Source organism: Kryptolebias marmoratus, linkage group LG18, assembly GCF_001649575.2.
Source record: "Kryptolebias marmoratus isolate JLee-2015 linkage group LG18, ASM164957v2, whole genome shotgun sequence".
Classification (NCBI taxonomy): Eukaryota; Metazoa; Chordata; class Actinopteri; order Cyprinodontiformes; family Rivulidae; genus Kryptolebias; species Kryptolebias marmoratus.
In genome coordinates, this window is record NC_051447.1 from 11,262,327 (window position 1) to 11,283,821 (window position 21,495).

At 39.2% G+C, this 21,495-nt stretch overlaps 1 protein-coding gene across 2 annotated transcripts in view; it reads left to right on the forward strand.

Moving 5' to 3' along the window:
* The window catches only part of tmtc2a (transmembrane O-mannosyltransferase targeting cadherins 2a), a 49,454-nt gene that overhangs the window by 3,285 nt on the left and 24,674 nt on the right, over positions 1–21,495 (forward strand). The gene's annotated exons all lie outside the window — the stretch shown is intronic.

Below are 21,495 nucleotides of genomic sequence, written 5' to 3' on the forward strand. Positions count from 1 at the left end.
CACACACACACACACACACACACACACACCCGGACAAATGTCAGAGTAGTGAGAGAAATGGCAAAATCATGACAAGGGATCACACTGTCGGCTGGTTGATGTATCTGTTCCCTTTCTAGCTTAATGTTTGAGGTTGACCAATAAATGCATCAAAGATGTAACCGTCTCCGAGAAGTGCCCTTTCATCGAAGTTCAAACCGCAGCTCTGACTTGCAGTTTTAAGGCATTGTCTTGAAGCCTGTTAATTGTGCACACATTGCCTAGCACCCTGGAAGATAAACAAATGTAAAGATCATTGCTGTTGACTCTACAAGAAAAACACAGAGCGAAATCCATAAAAAAGCTTGCTTCGCTTGCCTCCTTTGCAGCCTTCAGTAGACCCACAAATAAACCTGTATGTGGCAGCTTTATGAATACTGTATGCTTAGTTAGTATGTGCTTTTTCAGAAGTGCCCACAGCCAACATCTGCAAAGATAAGAAAAGTAATAAAATCCATTGGTTTGAAGCATGAAGTTTCTGCTTCTTTGCTATTGACCATTAATCTGCTTGCTCTCATTTGCAACTCCAATTAGACTCACATGTTACAACTTTTGAATATCAAGCTTGTTTTGTCAATAAAGAATTCCTTTCCTTTCTTTTCCTTTCCTTTCCTTTCCTTTCCTTTCCTTTCCTTTCCTTTCCTTTCCTTTCCTTTCCTTTCCTTTCCTTTCCTTTCCTTTCCTTTCCTTTCCTTGTTTTAGTTTTTATAACAGCTGTTAAGACCTAGTTAAGCTGTTTAAGGCTAATCACATTTTCTGGTGTCACCATTATCATCATTTTGGGTGTTCACTTTGCTCAGAATTTGCATTCACAAGGGATAAATGTTTAAAATATCCTCTCACAAAATGGATCATCCTTTTTATAAGCCAATGTCAACCAGGCATTGCAATTATTGCAACTTTAAAATATTTTCTAATGCCCTGTATGATGTGTGACTCTGAAAATTCTCAGTTTTAGGTCCAGACAGTTTTACCATTTTTTTCTACATCACAAAAAGAACGAATGCACCTCTAGTCCTTGATGTGAATGTGGAAACCATAGGGTTGGACTAATGCTGTGTTCTGTTTGTACTTGGAAGTTGGAATTTCTGTGTTTTAAGTCAGAAAAATCAACCAGTCACACACAGCCTTTAGTTGGTTGAGTGATAGGGACGAGAAGCATAATGAGATTCACCCTTGGTGAGAAAAGAGAAATGACTCACTAGAACATCCAAGTATTGAGGAATTTAAAGTAGCACAATTACAGAATGTAAAATTAGAACATTTACCTGAGCTCATCTTTAAAACACATATTTAAGATTTCTTTCCATCCATCTATCCATTTCCTTTACCATGCTGGTGCCTATTTTCTGTGGAATTTGAGATGGTCTTGAGGAGAGACAGAGTACAGCCTGGACTGATCCTCAGTTCATCACAAAGCCACATAGAGACAAATGAGACTATATTTTAAAGAATACATTTCTTCAGTGTTCTTCATAAGTTAGAGACAGTATCAAACAGGAAATACAGTTATGCAATGACATCATATACTGCTAAAATAGGTAATATTCTAACAAAAGGATAGATGTCACCTCTGACTCCGATTTTCTGATAACAGCTTGTGTCATAATCTTTATGAGTTGGCACTCCTGGATCTCACTGATCAGTTTCATCCAACTGTAGTTAATGGTGCCAGGACTCCCACCGCCTCTAGTGGAACAATTATCTAAAACATGTGCCTCAGTTGTGCTGGGGCTGTTTGAGTTACACTGTATGAACGGAGCAGATAAATATTGAGGGGGAAAAAGTAGGTTAATGAAAATTCCTAGGAAAAAAAAGTAATGAAGGGGTGGAATTGTGTTCAGAATAAAAACCAAGGTGAATCAGCAAGTTAGGAGGACTCTAAGCACTCTCAGCATTTTAGTTTGCCCGAAGACAGTTTTTAAGTGAGGTGTGTGGTTAAGATAACCAATGAGAAAGCTGTCGATGAATCGTAATTTGAGACAGTTTTGAACCAAGGAGCTTTTAACCAGATTAGTGTAAATAAAAGACTGTGTGTCTTCGAGGGGAAAGGCGCAGACTTCATGAAAAGTGTGGTTTGGTGGTGAAAAAAGCTTCCCTGGTGATGTGTCATCCTTCATATCCTCTATCCCACTGTATTTAAGCATTAACATATGTTTTCACTCCCTTGGTTTAAGAAGTGCTGCTATTGATGTCTTGTTTTTGCCATTCAAGCTTCCTTAGATTTGGGGCGGTTGGCTTAAACTATCAGTGAAACAATAGAAAAACACAAATAAATAGTCTTGTCTTGATTAGTAGCAGATTCGGCCAATCTAAGAACTATGTGCTCAACTCAATAACAACACTGTTTTTTGTGCTTTTCATGGTGCTTCTAAGTCCTAAAAGATATTCAGCAACTACATACATAGAATTGGGGAATTAGAAATTCTGCTGATTAAAAGAGAAAATATTAAAACATAGATTTATCTGTCTGAAGGGAGTTTATCCTCTAGTGGCAGAATAAACAGTCCCCTGGCAAAAAGAAGCCTAGCTTGTTCCTAATAACAAAGCTGCAATGAGGGGCAAGAAGGACTTTTTTATTAGAAATGTTTTTCAAAGGGTTTCTCGTTCCTCTAAATGGTCTGCCTACTTTAATACGGGTCTTGAACATGCTTCAGTCAGTGTGCTGAGTTTGACGTCTTTCAAAACCTCAAAAAAAAATCTCCTAAAATGGTAACAGAGTTGCATTGTATCATTAGAAACAAATTCCTTGCCTTCAACAAGTCATCCTTATGGTCAAAGAAGTTGCTCGCCTGTATTGTTGGATCAAATGACTGGCACAAGCATTTTAAAAAATTGCCAGTTAGACTTTTCTTACCCTTTACTTTTACTCCCAGCTAATTATGTTACTTTATGACCCCCAAAACAACAACATTGTGATAGAGTCTAGCTCAGTATCTGTTGGAGTAGGTAAGTCATCAAACTCATTTTGGATGGCAGCTTCTTTTTTTATTAAGTTTATGTTATAACTAAATGGCCGAGTCTTGTGTTGAACCATTTTTGACCCATGAAGTGTTTAAGTGTCAATGTTAACACCAACGTTGATATGACAGAGCACAACCATATAATTTTGCGCGACTGAACAGTTCATTACAGAACAGATTTGGTGAATCTATCCTTTTTGAACTTGAAGTTGTGTGTGCCATCCTTGCTTCTAGTCTTAAAAACAAACAAACACCTGGTTAATTTATTTTTAGTTTGTCCTTTATCCCATTGGATCTCAGTGTCACATGGAACTAGTTGTAGCTACTGCTAACCCTTGGCTGGCCTTTGCGCTCTGCGGGCCGCAGTCACTGCGTCTTGCTGCCAAAACACAGCCACCAAACCTCAGTCCCATGACCCTCCCTGTTTACACACCGTATGTGTATCCCTAAACAGTCATATCCCCAGACAACACTTACAAGTTTTCCAGTGATCTTTATTTTACACATTCCAAAAGCAAATATTTGCAATGTAGATTTAGAAGAATAAAACGCTCCAAACTGCGGTAAATACATTAAACAGAATCTCACAGTTTCTATTCTGGACAGCTGTACGCTTGTTTGTGGTGTTTTTTTTTTAACTGAGACTTTTAATTGTGTTTAGGAGCATTGGGTAGACTTTCTACCACATTGCACTAAAAGTGACATTGAAAGCAAAATGTGTTCTGTGGTGTTATATTACACTTAAAAGCTGACACTTACTTTTTGTCTTTAAACAAGGAGGGGGTCTCTAAAGCAGCTTATAGCAGTTGTGGCGTAATACAAAACCAAACTCAAGCTGAGGATTACACTAATCTTGAGAGTTGGCCTTTTTATTTTTTGTAATCAATAACCATTGGGTATCATCTTTCAGTGACTGCAGAGGGTTTTTTTTTCCCCCTCTTTAGCTGAGAACAGCTGTCAGAACAGAAACTCAAACATGTCACACTTGACAAAGCACTCATGTTTCACGACGCGGCATCAGTTGTGACTTTGAAAAGTGAGTTCTGACACTGAGCAGCCAGTTCCTTGGAATGCGAAAGGGATTGGTTTCTAGAGGTGGAAGTGTTTTTCATGTGCACTGACCACTGACAGCCTTTCCCTAAAGAGGGAGAAGGTGTCAGCGGTTAAGAGTTTGAACGATCAGGTTGATGGAGTTGTCTCAATCTTCGGGTTTGTGGTTGGTATGATATGTGAGCTCTGTGTGGAGATTTCTCAGTTTGTTTTTTTGGTTTTGGTGGAAGTTTTTAGTAGGTGCAGAAGGAGAACATCTGACATGAGTTGTGTTGTGTTTTCTTGGTTAGAATGAAGTAAAAGCAAGAGTCAAATGTTTGCAGAGACTTGAGGAGTTTTAAATGAGTCTCTCGGATGTGTACAACACCATCCCTTGGACTGCAACAGATGAGAGTGGATCCAACGCAACCCAATGAGTCAATCTGAGAACTGGACACAAGGCATTATGAGAGCATCTCGGCATTCTGTGGTTTCACTGGAGAAGAATCTCAACGACATCGAGGACTACCACAACATCAATTTTGCAGTTTATGTAAACAGAAGATGGCTCTATGCAGAAAAAATTAAAGAGTTATAGCAAAAAAACACGATGCAGTCTTTTTAACAAAATACTTTTAAATTGGGTGCGGAATTCCTTCTTGTTTGTGTAATTTATGCAAGAATAAAAGTGAAATAAAGAGGGTTGAAGTCAACTCTTACACCATCAAATGATGAATGGACTGTACTTATACAGCGCCTTTCTAGCCAACCAGACCACTCAAAGCAGTTTACAACACAATCTGTGGCCTCATTTACCCCCACACACACATTCATACAACACTCTACTACATCTCTGCAAAGCTACTTTGAATAAGTCATTCTATAGAGTCTAATCAGAACTTTAGATCTCTTTCATACACCGATGGGGCACTTAGGGGCAATTTGGGGTTCAGTGGCAGTTAGCGGTTCAATGTCTTGCCCAGGGACACTTCAACATGTAACATATTGGTGTAATCAAACCTCCAACTATCTCATTGGAGGACAACTTCTCTAATCACTGAGCCACAGTGAACCACCGATGAAGGCAGTCACAGGGTTGAAACAGTCACTATGTGTAGGGGAAAGCTGGCATCACAACTTATGGGCGGGATGCAGTGATGACAGATCTGTGTGACCTGTCGGCCATTTGATTTAAAGTAGGAGATGTTTAGAATAACTAACCAAACATATTAGTATTTAGACTACAGGAGTATTCCAGAGCAGCCAGAGAAAACTCACACGGACAAAGGATTGAAGGAACATGCAAATTCCAAACAGAACATGCAAATTCCTGCCGAAAGCCTTCAAGCAAGATTCAAATCAGACTTTCTGACTGCTAACCGCTGCGTCACACTCTTCTAAATAAGGCTTACATTTGTGCCATGTTAAGAGATTTGACAAATAAGAGTCACAGTAAAACTTTTTGGATCCTCTGCTTTTTGAAACAAATCAAGGCCAGACGAAGTTTGAGACAAATATTTTAGGCTGGAGAGGTAACTTTTCCACCAACTGCCTCATGTATTAGGCTGAGCTGTGAAAAACTGCTCCAGAAAACAGGGAGAAATAAATGTTTTCAGGCCTGCCCATTATGTAAGGAGGTAAAAATCTTTTTTTTGCCGTTCAAGCTGTGCAGAAACTCCCATTCATCTCGGTGTGGGATTATAATTTCTAGTGCCAAACGCCTCACAAAACCTACAGAGATTCATTAGCTTGGCAACTTTGGCACTGAACCCTAGCTAAGCGCCACAGAAACTCTTTCAATCTTTATGCTTGGCTACCTCTGCTAGTAAAACTCTCTAATATGCATAAAGAATACTGGGTCAGAACAGGGCTAACGGCACAGTACCTGGTGTGTGCGGTGTAGGGAAAATCATTTTGTGATTTTCACCTCATAAAAACCTGAGAGGGGAAGAATGTGAGAGCTGGTGTGAGGCTTGGGGGATTTAAGGCCCTGGGGAGATCACATGACAGCTCTGCTACCTTCATTAAAAGGTACAGTTGTAGTGTTTATTCCTGAGATGAAGTGCCAGTGATTAGTCTTGAGGCTCAAGTGCACTTCTTTTTTTGTCTAACAATGTTTACTGATCTTCCAGAGTGGCTTTGCCACCTGTCCATGTTCTGTTCACATCTTCTGGGAATGACCCATCCACTTGTTGAGCTCTGCAGGGATAGATAGTCGTTCTCTGTTTCCTGTTTCTCACTGATATGTGACCAAAACTGGAAACCAGTCTAGATAATTCAGATAGAGGAAGTGTGAAGGTCGGAGGTCAGCTGAATTGTTTAGCTGATCTCTCACTATGGTACAACAGAGAGCTGGTGGTGACAAAAAGTGTTGTGATAACTGTAAGCTGTTTGAAACTGAAGGCACTTTGTGGTTAAACATGTTGATATTTGTGCTTAGACAAGTGTAGACAAAGGTTTAAATTTTGCAGTTCTTTGCCTCCTATCTATTGAAATGCCAAGTCACTTAGTTTTGGATCAACTGGAAAGATGCTATTCTGTGTTTAAATTGTGCTTTCCTCAAGTTAAAAATCCTCAGTTTCCCCGGAAACATGAGCCAATTTCTTTTCCTATTGTGAGGGTCGCTCCTTTAAGCACTGTTCAATAATCTGCTCACTCATTGAACAAAAGGAAACTCAGCTCTCAGTGCAGGTACATTGAGCTTGCTAAATATATAATGAAATTGCTTTTTGAGTAAATGTGGCAGTTCTGACTGCAAACTCAATCTGCCTTTTAAAAATAGCTCTTATTGAGATGAACCTGTCTCTTTAATCCATGTGTCTTGCTTCAGAGAGTCCCTTTGCTATTCGTGGATCAGTGGCCAGCAGAAAAGTGGTTTCATAATGAGCTTTGACTGTATCTTGTTTTATGCTAGATTTTACACAAAATCCACAACACAATTTATCTTCTTTGTAGTTGTTTTTAATTTTGAGTCCTGGAAACTTTCTTTCTTTTTTTTTTTAGTTTTAATTTTGATGAGACCATGACTAGTTGGGGTGAGCTCTTCGCTGCGTTCGTTCACTATCCGTCTGAGCCTGAATTGTTTCATTACTATGAATGATTGTGCCCTGTCTACAAAACGTCCATCGTTAAAAGCTTTCAGTCATTCTTTTCTCCTGTGAGCTAAGAAGTAATATAGAGGAGCTTTGCTGCTGTAGAACCCCATTTCTGCTGTTTAAAGCAGTCAATTTAGAGGTCGCTTCAGGATTTGACTGTGTCAGCTGATCCACAACACTGTGTGCATTTCATCAAAAGATAGTGATTTACAGATACCCACCCCCTACACACACACACACACACACAAACAGGTTCACTTGTCACTGTGATACTGCATCCAGTCAATCCATTACTGAGGCGGCTAGTAATTTAACATTATCAGCACAGGAAACACAATGTCACATCTTTGTTGCAGAGAGAAAAGACTTGTCTAAAGTCAAATGACACCTTTTAGATTCTCTTCAAGGCAACAAAAAGCAATTATGCCTCTATTTTGTTTTCATTAGCATGTATTTGTTGATTTCAAACATCAAGTTTGAGGAAAGAAAGGGAAAAAATGTAGCTAAAACCAATAAATTGACTTAAATGTCAAAGTTGCTCATACCATACCATACCATACCATACCATACAATTTTATTTATAAAGCACCATAAACAACCACAGGACTAAAGTGCTGTACAGTACAATAAATAGAACATAACAGCAGTTATAAGACATGAAATAATGAAAAAAAAAATCCAACAACTTAAAAATAATGTAAAAACAGCCCTATAACACTCTGATAGGGTGCTTTATTTGACATCACCTGAAGAACTAATGTCACCATGGCGGAGGACATACAACATTGTAGAAATGGTAAAAGCACAAATGAATTTGGATGTAAACTGCAGTTATCATACAAAGATCAAGGGTTTTATCATGAAAAGCTGAAATATTTTAATGGGATAGAGCCATACCAGATGCCAAAGTGCAAATTCAGTTCTAATTTGGGCTGTTTATTGAATGCATATGTTTTGGAATTGGCTCAAATCAAGGAAAATCTCAGTACATGTGTCCCAGACATGTCCTGTGACCAGCTTGCAGTAGTGACATAGATTATTTCATCAGCGTAAGGACACTGTTTTATTAGATTTACTGAAGTATTTTAGTTTTAAATTGACACTGCCTACATTAAACACCAAACCTAGGGTGCCAAACATATTTTTAATAAAACCATACATTAATTAAAATCACCAGGTTTAGCCCAAACACCAGTCTGGTGATGTGTTTATAACTATCCACAACCTTTTACCTTAAAAATGGTTGCCACTTTTAGGAAATATAACAGCAACAGACTAACCTGATATAAAGTGATCAGGGCATACAGAGTCATAGTGTAGGGTTGAATCTTGTAAACCTCCCATACAATTCTCGATAACCCTGAGGATCACCTTTGTCTTGATAATTCTCTGCCTCTCTAATGATAATTGCTGCTATACAGTAAGAGCTCTTCTCATGTCTTTGTTCCCAATTTCTACAGCTTTTTATAGCACAGGAAGTTGGTATTTTGTGCTGATCATCAAAGAAGCATTGCATGAGCAATGTGTAGCGAGTCTATTGTTTGTCCTCCAACATGTCAAACAGGAAGTTTGCTGATGTTAATTAAAAGCACCCTCAGAATCCTTTGTTAAGTTTTGAAAGATATTCTGATTGTTTTTCTAGTGTTTACCAAATTTAGCTCATGCAATTTTGAGACTAAGCTTTAAAGTCAGTATAGCTTTAATGTCTGCTTATGACAAGTCCATCACACCCATCAACATAAGCACAGTCACCATCAGTCAGAAAATTATCACATCTCAGCAATGCTTTGATCTGTCAAAAACAGTCCATTGGAGGTCCCAAGGCCTTGACATGTCATCTGAAGAGAGACGACTGGCCTCGGCAGAGATTTGGACTCGCTGATTACCTGTCTAGCCCTATAATGAAACGGTGAAATGGAAAGATAAACGTTGACAGCTTGAGAAATTCACCTATTTGCTTTCTTGCCAAGCCAGAGATTAGAAGTGCCATTCCTACAATGGTTTTCCAAGAAATATGAAGGCGCTTTGTTTCACGAGCTAACTTGACTTTGCACAGCATCTGCTAACAGGGACCAGTTGGTAGTATGAAATTCTGACATTTTTATGCCACAAAATAGTTTGTTACTTACTACATTTCAGTGTTTGCCTGGCTTTTTTTTCAGGCAAAATCTGTTCCCCTCAGACAAAGCACGTCTGTCTCCATGTGTTTTCAGTCTGTATGGTAAGCTAAATCAATAAATTTTACTTTAAACTACATCTCATACCAGTCTCTTTTAGCATTTCAATTTCATTCTTGAGTGCCCCATTCTCTTTTATATATGCACTGGAAAAAAATGACCACTTTGGTTAAAGTCACCTGTAACCCAGTCCTGCATACAAATGTCGTTTTATTGTTTCATGAAATCCTATCCGCTTGTTCCTCCAGTCCATCTTAAAGGGGCATATGGTATTTTAATGATTGTAAACATTGCATTTTATAGCTTTATAGTGGATTTTCCTGTTCCACATGAAGAAAGCTCTGTATTTGAGAATCCCAGTGCTTGGTTTGATGTTTGATTTTTTTTTTTTTAATGAACTGAGCTCACATAAATGATAAAAGTTTTATTGTTAAAGTGTTTCAGAACTGGGAAAAAAAAGTATTTTCAAACTCCTTTGGTCTACTTTCACTTTATCCAAAGTTAAGGGTCAAACAGATCAGGTCTGGGAAGACTTGTTTCGTTCCAGTGTTAAAGTTCCGTTAAGGCAAATGGTTTCATTGTTTCAGCCATGTTTAACACAACAGAAATCAAAATTTGAAAGGATCCTAGATAATTAGTGCAGGTTCTCTGAAAAGAAGACTGATTTAGGACGAGTTGATCCCCCCCGGTACCCTACTTTAGCTGCTGTGTCTCTCTGCTTAATGCTGGAATGTGACAACTGGTCACGGCAGAAGAAAGGAGTGCCTATTCCAGATTGGATACAGTTCCTTACGGTCTGTTAGTGTGGCTTACTTAGCCATTACAAATGCTGCATATGAATCGGACCACTGAAAGCTGTCAAAACAGAAAAGAAGCCTCCCCTCCCAGACTGTGACACTGCAGGCAGTTTATACATATAATGTATGGACTCAGATTCTTCACATTCTCAAAATAGCTGCATATTTTTCAAATTTGCTTTCAGAATACAAACCAGTTCTGGTCAACATTACATTGTGTTTTAATCAAAGACAAAGAGCTTTTGAGCAGAGGCAGGATGCCACTTTGTTTGCTCAGATGCTCCCTTGGCAACATTTCAGGATTCAGACAATCCACCACCTTTAGGATTTGTCATCAGCAATTGTACTTCTTCCTGTGTTATTTTTTGCAGCACGTTAAAAAAGAGCAACTTTATAGACATCTGATTATAGGTTCTCTTTTTAGCATACCAAAAAAAAAAGCAGAAATGGAGAAATCCTACTGTATATCTAGCCTTTGTCAAATGCAAACAAAACAATTTATTATTCCTGTTCTTTCCTCCAACACAAGCAATGAATTTTAAGGGAGAACCACATTTCAGTTCTTAACATTTCCAACAAAGAGAAACTTTTATTATTGGCAAAAGAAAGTAGTCTCAGCTGCACCGAGGTGAAAAACGAGCTGAGAAGATTGTCGCTCCTTTCTGAGCTCGATGCTGTACCAACGCACACTCCCTCTAGATTAAAACTCCTGCCAGACACTGTTCTTGTCGGTGGTGTTGGAGGTCCCAGCTTTAATTCTCATGTGGGAGAAGGGTGGGGGGTGGGGGTTCAAAATGATAAGTTTAGGTGGCTGGAAGAACATGTTTTTTTTTTAGGTCACTATGCCAGCACCCGCTGCTTTGTGGAACTAGGCCAGTGTAATTGAATATAGAAGCAGAAGGTAAAATGAATTAAAAAGGTAAGGAGGGAGGAACATGTTCTAGAAAAAAATATCAAATGTGGGATTGCGATGAACTAACACTGCCATTGGAGCTAAGATATTTAAAATCTTGGTCAGTATGACACTTGCTTTTTTAAGTCAGGATCGGATGTTTCTTGCCTGCTTTGAAATTTTACTTCATAGCCATTAAGATCTATGCTCATCAAGTATGTTTTGCATCAAGAGTGATACCTTTTTATTAATAAAATTGAAATCCAAATTGCTTTCTCATATTTTATCTTTCAAGGTCTGATGTTATAATTACAAAAGCTAAAAGGCTGGGGATTTTTCCTTGATGGATAATACGGCAGTCATTTCAGTAAGACATGGGATTTCGAATATGTAGCTGTCATTTAAATAATCTGGCATATTTTTGCATGAAAAGATAGGAGATGCAAATTAAAATGCAAATAAAATGCTGCAAATTAGGACACAGTAAAATGGCACGTTCTGCATAAATGCCATCAAAAGCCACAAGTTGTTTTTTTTTAAATTTATGTTTTATCAGCAAGTGTCTGGTATTTTAAATAAATTCCCCGGCACATACACAGCCATGATTTATTTATTGTTTCTCTGTCCATTTTTAATCAAGCCTCCCATTTATCACTGTGCCTGCAGGCGACTCGCGGAGGCCACCGTAATTACCCGTCAGACATTGTAATTAACTGTCAAGCCAATACTAGATGGAAAATTGAGAACTGATTGGCTTCTCATTTGTATTTTTTATTTAATTTTTTTTTTTTTTGTAACACACTCAAGGATGTTCTGGCTGGCTCCCACAGGTAGGACGAGGGAGGGTGGATGAGGGGTGTTCAGTCAACCAGAGTTCACAGATGAGAGACTTTTAGCTAAAGAAAACTCCAAAGTCTCAGCATTCAACTCTGTTCACTGTTAGCTCATTTAAATCCATTTTTACTGGAGCTTTGTCCAGTTTTAGATTATGTGGCATAGATGTCTATTAAAAACTGAAGCTGCAGGTTGTTCAGGATAAATATTGCACTCCTCAGTCCTAAAGCCAATATCTCACTGGGCTGCGACCTTTGCCAGGGAGTTTACAAAATGTCTTGAAACGCTTGTGATGGTTCTCAGTTTTCAGGGTTTTACTCTTGGGTTGCAAGATTTTTCACCGTGTTCAAAATATTTGGAAAACTGATTCTCTCTCAAAATAGAGTGGCCGCGGGTGTCTGAGAGCCATCTTGAGCCCTTCTCAATTTAGTTCCCACAAGTCAGAAAGTGCAAAAAATGTGAGATTTGGAAAGACTTGGAAAGATTTGGCAACTAAACTGTGACTGGTACAGTTACAATACAGAAAAAAAAAAAAAAAACCTGACAAAAATCCCCACATGTTTATAGCATACATTTAGGTGCATATAGGCATATAGCAGATACATTTAAATACCCATAGGTATATTTAGCAGAAACTTTGGTTGTTGTGGACAACTGTGGCTTGTACTTGGTTCTATAAAAGTGTATAATTTGCCGGCTAAAATGCTGACAAAAGGGACCTTTATAACACGATTTTATTCAGAGACCGTATATGTAAATTTAAACAGTCTATGGTTCTGTTACTTTCAGTAACTGGTGTTTTTGACGACGGCATATGGTTGCATATCTGCTGCTCTGAAAATTCCTATGGCGTTTGTTATGAATTTGGCTGAACTGAACTATTATCAAGAGGCTGTTTGAATGCCACAGACAGCAGGGTTTGCACTTTAAATTGCTTTTCCCTCATGCCAATTGCGTTTACATTCAGATGATGCCATTTCAGGTGAGTAATTAGGTTCCACATGGAGCCAGCTACATGCCTTATCACTGTTGAACGTTGCTGATGTAAAGTTTGATGCCCTTTTTTTCCTGTGCCGTCACTGTAGTTGATCTAGAAACCATAATGTTCCCAAACAACAGAATTAGTGGGACAAGCTCTTTCTTTCTTAAAATTTTGTTTCTCACTAGTTGTCAGCACAGTAAGGTACAGCCTTTAGTGTATTGCTTTTTTGCCCCCACTCATTTCACCTTTATTGCACCAGTTGTACGTTTTCAGTGCACCATAAATACAATAATATGTGCTGCTGCAGTTGCACATTAAAGATGTCATGAAGTTTCACTCTGTTAAAATACAAATCCCTCCATTCCATAGCTCGGGGGGCAAGCAGGGACCATTTGCTTTAGTAGTAATTGATTTACCAGGCCAAGGATTCATCAACGTCTTTTATTGACAAAATCAGTCAGGAATTTCTGCAATGGGCTGGACAGCTTTTTTAGCTGAGGTGGCAGTGTCGGGACCGTTGTCAGATCACCTTGAATTTTGTGACCAGTTAAAGGAAAGCAATCAGTTACTCAGTTAGACGGACGTAAAGGCTATGCAAACAGTCTGTGAAAATTTAGATGCCGGAGTCAAACTCTCAGGGATCTGGCTTACAATTTCATAACCAATTGAAATGCAGTATTATAGAGGAAAAAAGTGAGAAATATTAAAGTTCTTAACAGTTGCTTTTGTTGGTAAGGGTTTGAAGTAAATATAAACTTAAATTTATGTTAATTCAGTAAATGTCAATGGAAAAAATGTGTTGGCCTGCTATAGAAAGCTAGTAACTGGCAGTGCCTTCAATATAAATCCTTTTGTGAACCAGTGAGCCTATAGTTACTTGTTACCATGGTAACCCACAGTAACCTGCTCATGATAAATGTACGATGCTGTACACACCAAGGACTGACTAATGTACAGGTTTGTCTTGTTAGGAGTAATTTAATATAATTGAGGGTGATTTAAAATGTCAAATGGCCTAAAATTTAGTATCGCTTCAAATCAGCGATGTTTTTCAAATCCAGAATATTAAAATCATCATTATAGATTTAGTTTTCTGTCAAAAACATAATTCTTTAAGGAAAATTTTAACTAAGAAACTGCTGTCGCCGCTGCTTTTAATGGAAAAAGGTCTGCGCTTTCTCACATTAATGCTTTTAGCTCTAATGGATTAAATCAAAGGCTCCTTTCCATTTTTTTTAGCTCGTTGCCATGGTGAACCATTGTATCAGAACTCCAATAATGATGGCTTTTTTCTCATTATGCAAGCAGGGCCTTTACTTAGAGTGATTATACTCATTCAAACACTCCATTTAATTACCTCTGACCAGCTGTTTTGGGATCAGAAAGCTAATTAATCATTTTTTTTCTTATTAAATGTAGACGCAATGAATTTGTTCTTTAACTTTCATTATTCTTTTATATAACTAGTGTTTTTGCATCTGCTTGTTCACTTCGGTGCCTGTTTCTCATAAGGGTTGGTCCAGCTCCAGGCTTGAAGTTCAGTTGAGATTTTCTTTATTTAGTCAAGTTTTTGCTTTTGCCTTTTTTTGATGTATACTTTGGTACTGTTTGCACCGCTGCACATTTTAGTTTTTTTTTTTGCTTCATCGTTTTACATAATTTAAATGTGGTTCTTTCTCGAGCAGGCCCAGATGAAAGCTTGATGTTTTGTATCATGAAATGCAAAAAAAAAAAGATTTTATCTTTATACAGTCTGATTTATGTACGGGGTCTTATTTGTTGCATAGCACACTTACATTAACAGCAGTTAGTCGTCACCTGCTGTTCTACAGTTATTTCTTCTGTTAATCAGGAAACAACTTTATACGGGACATAAAAGCAAACCAGTTGCCTAACAAAAGTGAAGCAGCCAACTTCCTGAGCTTAGCTCCGTCTGCTTCTCCTCCTTTGAAGCCGTGAGACGCCGGAAGAAATCAGAACGCCCTGACCGTCTGGCTCGGACAAACTGGGGATGTCGAAGAGACTTTATCTCATTTGGCTGTGAGTTGGCCTGCTGGGCCTGATGGTGATGAAGCTAAAGCAGCTGGTCTGCGCTGATGAAGTGGAACGATCCAAAAGTTTCTTCTTTTGATTGCGGCAATTAAATCCATAAACACTCATGGGGCTGAGAAAATTGTTTGTAATTGTCCTCAATTTTTCATCGAATCGATCAAGAAATGTCTCTTTGCAGCATTAGCATTTATTTTTACATTAAGTAATGTCAAAGTTTATTATTGATATTGGCTCTGCACTCAGTATTAAAAGTCTGATGAAAATTAAAGTCATTTTAATGTTTTTGTAGCTCTGAGGTTCTCATATTAATTTGGCTTAAATGTTCAACTATCTTAGATATGAGGGTCAAATATTATGTTGGTTGGTTACTCAGTAAATGTCAAGAAAAATAATAAACGGTTTAGTCATTTTCCCAGACCCAGCATAGTGTAAAAGAAATAAATAAAGGCAGGAACACAAATGCTAGTTTTGGAATCAAACCACATTCTGAAAATGATGTTTGCACATGCTGTATGTTCATTTTTTCCCTTTTATTAAGGGGCCTTACATTCTTTAAACTGAATGCATATCACACACCACCTTTCATACCAAAGATTTAAGCTAAAATCATCTTATGTAGAGAAGGGATGGAGTCACAGCCGTTTTGGTCAAACCTTATAAATGGCGAAATGCGTGATCTCATGTGAGCTTGTGAGATGTGTTGAGAATGTATTGAAGATGGCTCTCAGCTACTCTCACTCCAAATTTTAGCTCCGTATCTGTAAAATTGGCTGAGTTATAGCCATTTTTTGTATTTTTTAAAGCTGATTGGCTGTTGCGACCATCTTGAACATGGTCAACTCCAAAGGTTAATCAGTTTTAGATGTACGCCCAACATAGTTTAGTACACTAAATACATCAGAAGGTCCACCCTGTCTCATGGTAATATAAAATACCAAACAATTCATAAAATCTGATGAAAATCTTGCCAGTTATTTCCCCCATTGTCATACCATCAGTGCCCGGCTGCACGGAACGCCGTCCAGCAGCAGTTTATCAGCGTTCACACGTTTCAAACGATGGAAAAGAAACAAGTTACTGCGTCAGAGCAGGGAAGAAAACCTGCCAAGCTAATGCCAAAATTCATCTTACATGCCGCTAAAAAAGAGGAACCTCTACAGAGCTGAGCGTAAATCTTTCACAATCAGGCAGCTGGCAGCAGGACAGAGTTTTTATGAGTGATATCTAAATATTTTTATTCATTTTTTTTCTCCTTCCACATTCATGCCTCTGTGGCGTGGGATGAAGTGTGGGAAAGTGCCACTTCTGGTTTAGGGGGGTTATTGTTCTGCCAGTGGTGAGTGAGATAACAAGCCATGTTTGAACACACCCTTAATGATCACTTCCTGAGCCTTCGGCCCACAGATATACAAACTAAACAGATACAAAACACTGATTTTTAAAGAAAAATATTTTATGAATGACTTCATTGTGTCTGCAGCACAATTGCTTAGTGAGGCGAAGGAATATGATTTAAAAAGGAAATAAGTGGTTATTAGAAAAATGGGGAACTTGGAGTTCTGGCGTCTGTCTTTTTCTCTGAACATCTCGCTCCTTCATCTTCATCACCATCTCCTCATTGGCTGTCATCACACTGTGGTTACACACGGACAGGATCATAGCCGCGGATAATCAGCCAGTGAATGAATCATTTGGGCTCAGTCAGCAGCCGTAATGGTTTAATGGATGATTGTTCAGTGCTGGACTGTGATGGATGAGTGATACTTGGGAGAAAAAAAAACAACAAAAACAAAACAGTGGATTGCTTTCTTCATGTGATTCAGGAGTGGTCACTGATGTGTACGATCTTCATCTTGACCCAGCGGTGGCTTTAGCTGAGAATAAAGTCTTTCTGCCATTTGAAATACATGTCAAGCTGTGATCTTGGTGCATATCTGAAAAACTCTTACTGGTATGATCATTGACACAATGATCATTGTCTCCCAGCATGCGACACTGACTCAAAGTAAAGATAAAATCAGTCACCAGTAGCAGACTTTTTCTCATGCATTTGGAAAATGAAAAAACAGACTGGCTCGCTCTCTTTTCACACGTTTTGTTGTAGTTGAGAAACGGGCATCTGCAACACAAATGCCAGCATTCTGTCATTATTGTTGTTACGTTTGTCACTTTCAGGGTCATAGGTTAGGCAGGAGGTGGGTTTATGACATCGTAAAAGGTTGTGCTTAGGCAGAGAACGCAAAAGTGGCATTTCAGGATTTTCTCACAAAAATACAATTTAGGGGCTCCTAAAACGCCATTTTGTGTGGACACAAGGCTGTAACAATAAAGGCGTTTTGCACACAGTACGCCGTTCCTGTATGGTCGGGGCCTTGATATTTAAAGTGATTGGACTCTAAATCACATAAATCATATGAGAACAATCAAATGGTATATCTTATATTGCTATGGGTGCAGTAACATACCACCATTCATTTAGACTACTTTTTTTTTTACTTCTTTGTTTGTTTTTGAATAGGCTCCACCTTCTGTTGTGAAACTGGTTCATTTTGTCCAGCAGCCCTTAGTCTAAATCGTTCTGCACAAACCTGAACTATCAGCGGTGCACCAGCATAAGGTTTGCATTGTGTGACTCGAGCTTTGTGCTGCCGTTTTATGGCACTGTGTTTAATTAGAACTCAGCTTGCTCATTAAGGAAATGGAAGTTTAATAGTTCTTGTCCAGACAGGAGGTACTGTAAAAGGCTTGGTATGAAGCAGAGCACTGGTTCAAATATGGTTCATGATGATGTTGATGATGATGATAAAACTAAAAGAGGAAAAAGAGCTGAAGGATGATCATCCAATTTCATAAAAAGCCGAAACGCAGCTAAAAGATTAATGGGGATGGGGAAGTGGGTGAATGGAAGACATAATGGAGGCTAATGGGTGAGAAAGGGATGAAAAAATGAACCAAGAGGTGATGATATTCATAAAATAATGGCCAGGCCAATATCCATTAACAGTTCAGTTTTAGGATGATTAGCTGATCCATCTCATTATGGCCATCAGGGAGTGGGAGGATGCACTGTGTTATAAAAGACTCCCATTCTGCCCGTTTTAATTCTGTTAAGTGACGGCCATTTGAACTGGAGATGTTTATGATGCAGAGCAGGGTGGTCAGTGCACATGCTGCGGACAGAACAGGACCAGAACCCAAATGTTCAGATTAAACTCAAATTAAGCATATATAAAATCCCAAGTTGTGTACCTGTTAATAGGGTATTTGTGTCTTTGGTAATTGAATCTTTTAGTCAAAGCTGAGTTAGGACGTGTCTCTTAAACGTATGTGGAACATATGCAAAGCCTGATTTAAACTATAATAAAATATCAATAACTGACATGCTGCCTTATGCATGTGTCGCTTTGTGTAAAGAGCTTCATCAACTGATGGGAATTTCTGTAAGCACTGATTCAAAATCCCACAGTACACATGTTTTCTTTACTTATTGGCTACCAGTAATTATCTGAGAGTTCAGACAGCTTTGAAGATTTATTATAACACAGTTAATTCTGTTGTGTTGGTCATAGGAATAAAAAAATAGACCTAGACCTAAATTAAAGGGCCAAGCATTCCTTGAAGAAATGCATATCACCCGCCACCTTTAATGACAAACGAACCCATGCATGCACACACACAGACATGGGCAAAAACATTATTGCCCTTTTGCCTTCGGAGGCAGGCATTAAAAACTAGGAGATGCAATTGAGCTGTGTTTTCTTTAATTCAAAATGTAAAGCCCGAAAATGGCCTACTTTAGTTGGATAGCTCTGGTTTAAACATCTGAAAAGGTGCAGATTTTTAGATTTTACAGTAAAATAATTCTTTTGGGGTTTTGCAACAAAAAAGTAGTTAGAATTTGTTTCATTCTAACTTTTAAAGAAAGGGTAATCAATTAAAAGTAGTCAGACTTGAGGGCAGTTGTCTTTGTTTTACTCTCTAAGAATAAAAAAAAAAACAAAATGTTAAAAAGGCCTATTGTGTGTTTGTGGGCAGCCACTGGACACAGAGAAGCAGATCAGTGGTTGTGAGCTCACAGCCTGGGAGGCAGTGGAGTGCCTCATTTGCATACTGAAAAGACTCAAACCCAAACACTGAAAGGCAGATAATTTACTTTCCACTTACAGCAGCAGACAGGTGAATAAAGACCTCACTCCATCAAAAAAAAGAATAAATAAGTGAAAAAAAAAATCTCCTGTTCATTTTCTGAAACATGATAAAAATCCCACAGATTTTGGCTCCCACACCCAGGAGAGAAGGGGGAAGAAAAGGGGAGGGGGACTGAAAAGACCCCAAAGGACCAAAAACGTCCTGTACTTAACGGATTGTGAATGAGCACCCTGCAGCCTGCCTGCCCCACATACGGTGATTGAATACAAAAGACCCCTTCTGTAAGAGCAATCACTACAGGAGGCCTCTCTATCTGCGCCGCTGCAGCGACCAACCACAATGGAGCCATCAGCACAGCGCTGCGTTGCCACACATGTGCACACACTCGCAGAAAACAAAGACTGATGCATCGCATGTAACCATTTATTCCTTTAGTCTTTACAGGCACATGCACAGATTCCCCCCCCTGTTCCACAGTCCTCTCGGCTAATGAGTTCTTTTCATCCTCCAGTGCCGGGCAGTGGCAGGGAGGGAAATGAGTGGTCTGATTTGAATATTTTAATTATTTATTGTCAGACCCAACGCACGCACAGGGACATGGGGAGCTGGATGAGGGTGGATCGAGCTGCGTTTGGCTTTAAACATGTGCTAAATTAACACCTTAAGGGACAAGACGGTGTAAAACATGACAGGTGCAGATTTGGCTGTAAATATCCCCAGTTTTTACGCTTTCGGGGCATTAAATTCCAAGCAGAACAAATAAAACTTTCACTGCTGATTATTGCTCTCGTCTCCCGAGGCCTTCCTCTCTCGCATCGTTTTCCGCACTGTACATAAATAATGGCTCACGGTGGAAGTACAGTAAAAGGAGGAAGAGAGTTTGTAAACTGAATGATGTAATGCTGTGGGTGCTTAAACGTATCAGCAAAAGAACGGCTCTGCTTTCCGCAGCCTGAGAAACACGGATTTGCTTTTCCCCAGCAGAACAATCCTGGGAAGTAGGTGATGACAGAGCTGCAGGCTTGTAGGGAATAAACATCTCAGTGATTAAAATGAGCAGTTATGGCTATGACACAGAATGATGTGCAGCTTTACTTCGCCCATTTATCTATTTTTTTTTTACTTAGGCCTTTCAGTTTATCTCCTTTCGTAGGGTGGTAGCTCAGTCTTGCTTTGTCTTTGTTCTTTTTGCACTCGGCTCTGATTTACAGTTCTCAGACAAAGGAAGTCCCAAACTGGCCCCCTTTTTTTTCTGTGCTTTTCCATCCCCGATGTGGCGTGAGTGAACAAAGAAACACTGCAAACCATAATCAAACCCTAAGAGAGGCTGATCGTTCAGTGAGGATTCAATCCTGGAAGCGTAATGGTGATGCATTTTGTGATAGCATGACACAAGTTCCATGCATATAAAAGGTAGAGTTTGATTAAAAAAAACAGCATCCATTGTGATGTTCTTGGAGGCGTGCTTCTCTTTGTCTTCCCCTCAGCTGCTTTTATGTATTTGTCAGCACACACATCAGTAGTTTTCCCAGGGTTTTCTCTTTCTGCATTGTATCAGGTATACATTATATTTCCTTTTGTTTTACGCTCACTAGAAGCAGAAAATCGGCGGTTTGGGAGTTCGGGGGGAACGTGCCTTTCACTTAGGCTGAAGTTGCTGAGGTATAGTTAAACGACTCTGCAGCAGCAGGGCCCCATGGGTGAAGGAGACTCGCCTGAAGTTCCCAATCAGGCAGAGACCTCCAGCAGAGGGTGAAACAACCAGGTTGAGAATGAACTCCTGCAAATCTGAGACGATAGGGCTTACATCAGCGAATCGTGTAGCCTATGTTTACCTGAGACCTCAGTTGGCAAAATGTACTTTGTTAGTTTATCGCCTTGTGTTGTTCCTGTTGAAAGCAAGTAATTTCTCTCTAAAATCAAGGAAATTGTTGCTCAACAAAAGCCTATTATACTTCTTAAAAACAGGCGCTACTCTTCCGCCACATCCAGCAGTCCTCTCTTTGTTAAAATAAGTACTGTTTATGGATAAGAGTTATAAAAAAGAGCTTGATTTGCCAACAATGTGCCAGGTTTTTGTCACTAACATAAAATCCAAAGGTTTTTTTCTTAAAATAAAACAACAACAGTGTTTGATTCAGGGATCTTAGGTTTCAGAGGTTTATTCCAAACGAGTAATGGCCGAGTAATGACCGAGTAATGACTCAGTGAAGGCAGGCGAGGAATGAGAGTCTGCGTGCCAACAACAGGTACCAGCAGGTGTGGACAAGATCCAAAAACACTGGTGAGCATCATCAACAAGGATAATCTGCTCATCCAGGACAGATTTAGGATAGCCGGCTGTCCATTCTCCCATCTGTGGCTCTCCTTGGGGCTCACATCCATTTTTGATGTGGGTTGCCTGAATCAGACTCTAATCTGGGCTTGGCACCAGATGTCCCTGACTGCCTCCGTCCTAAAGAGTGAGGGCCTGGTGTCCTGCTGGA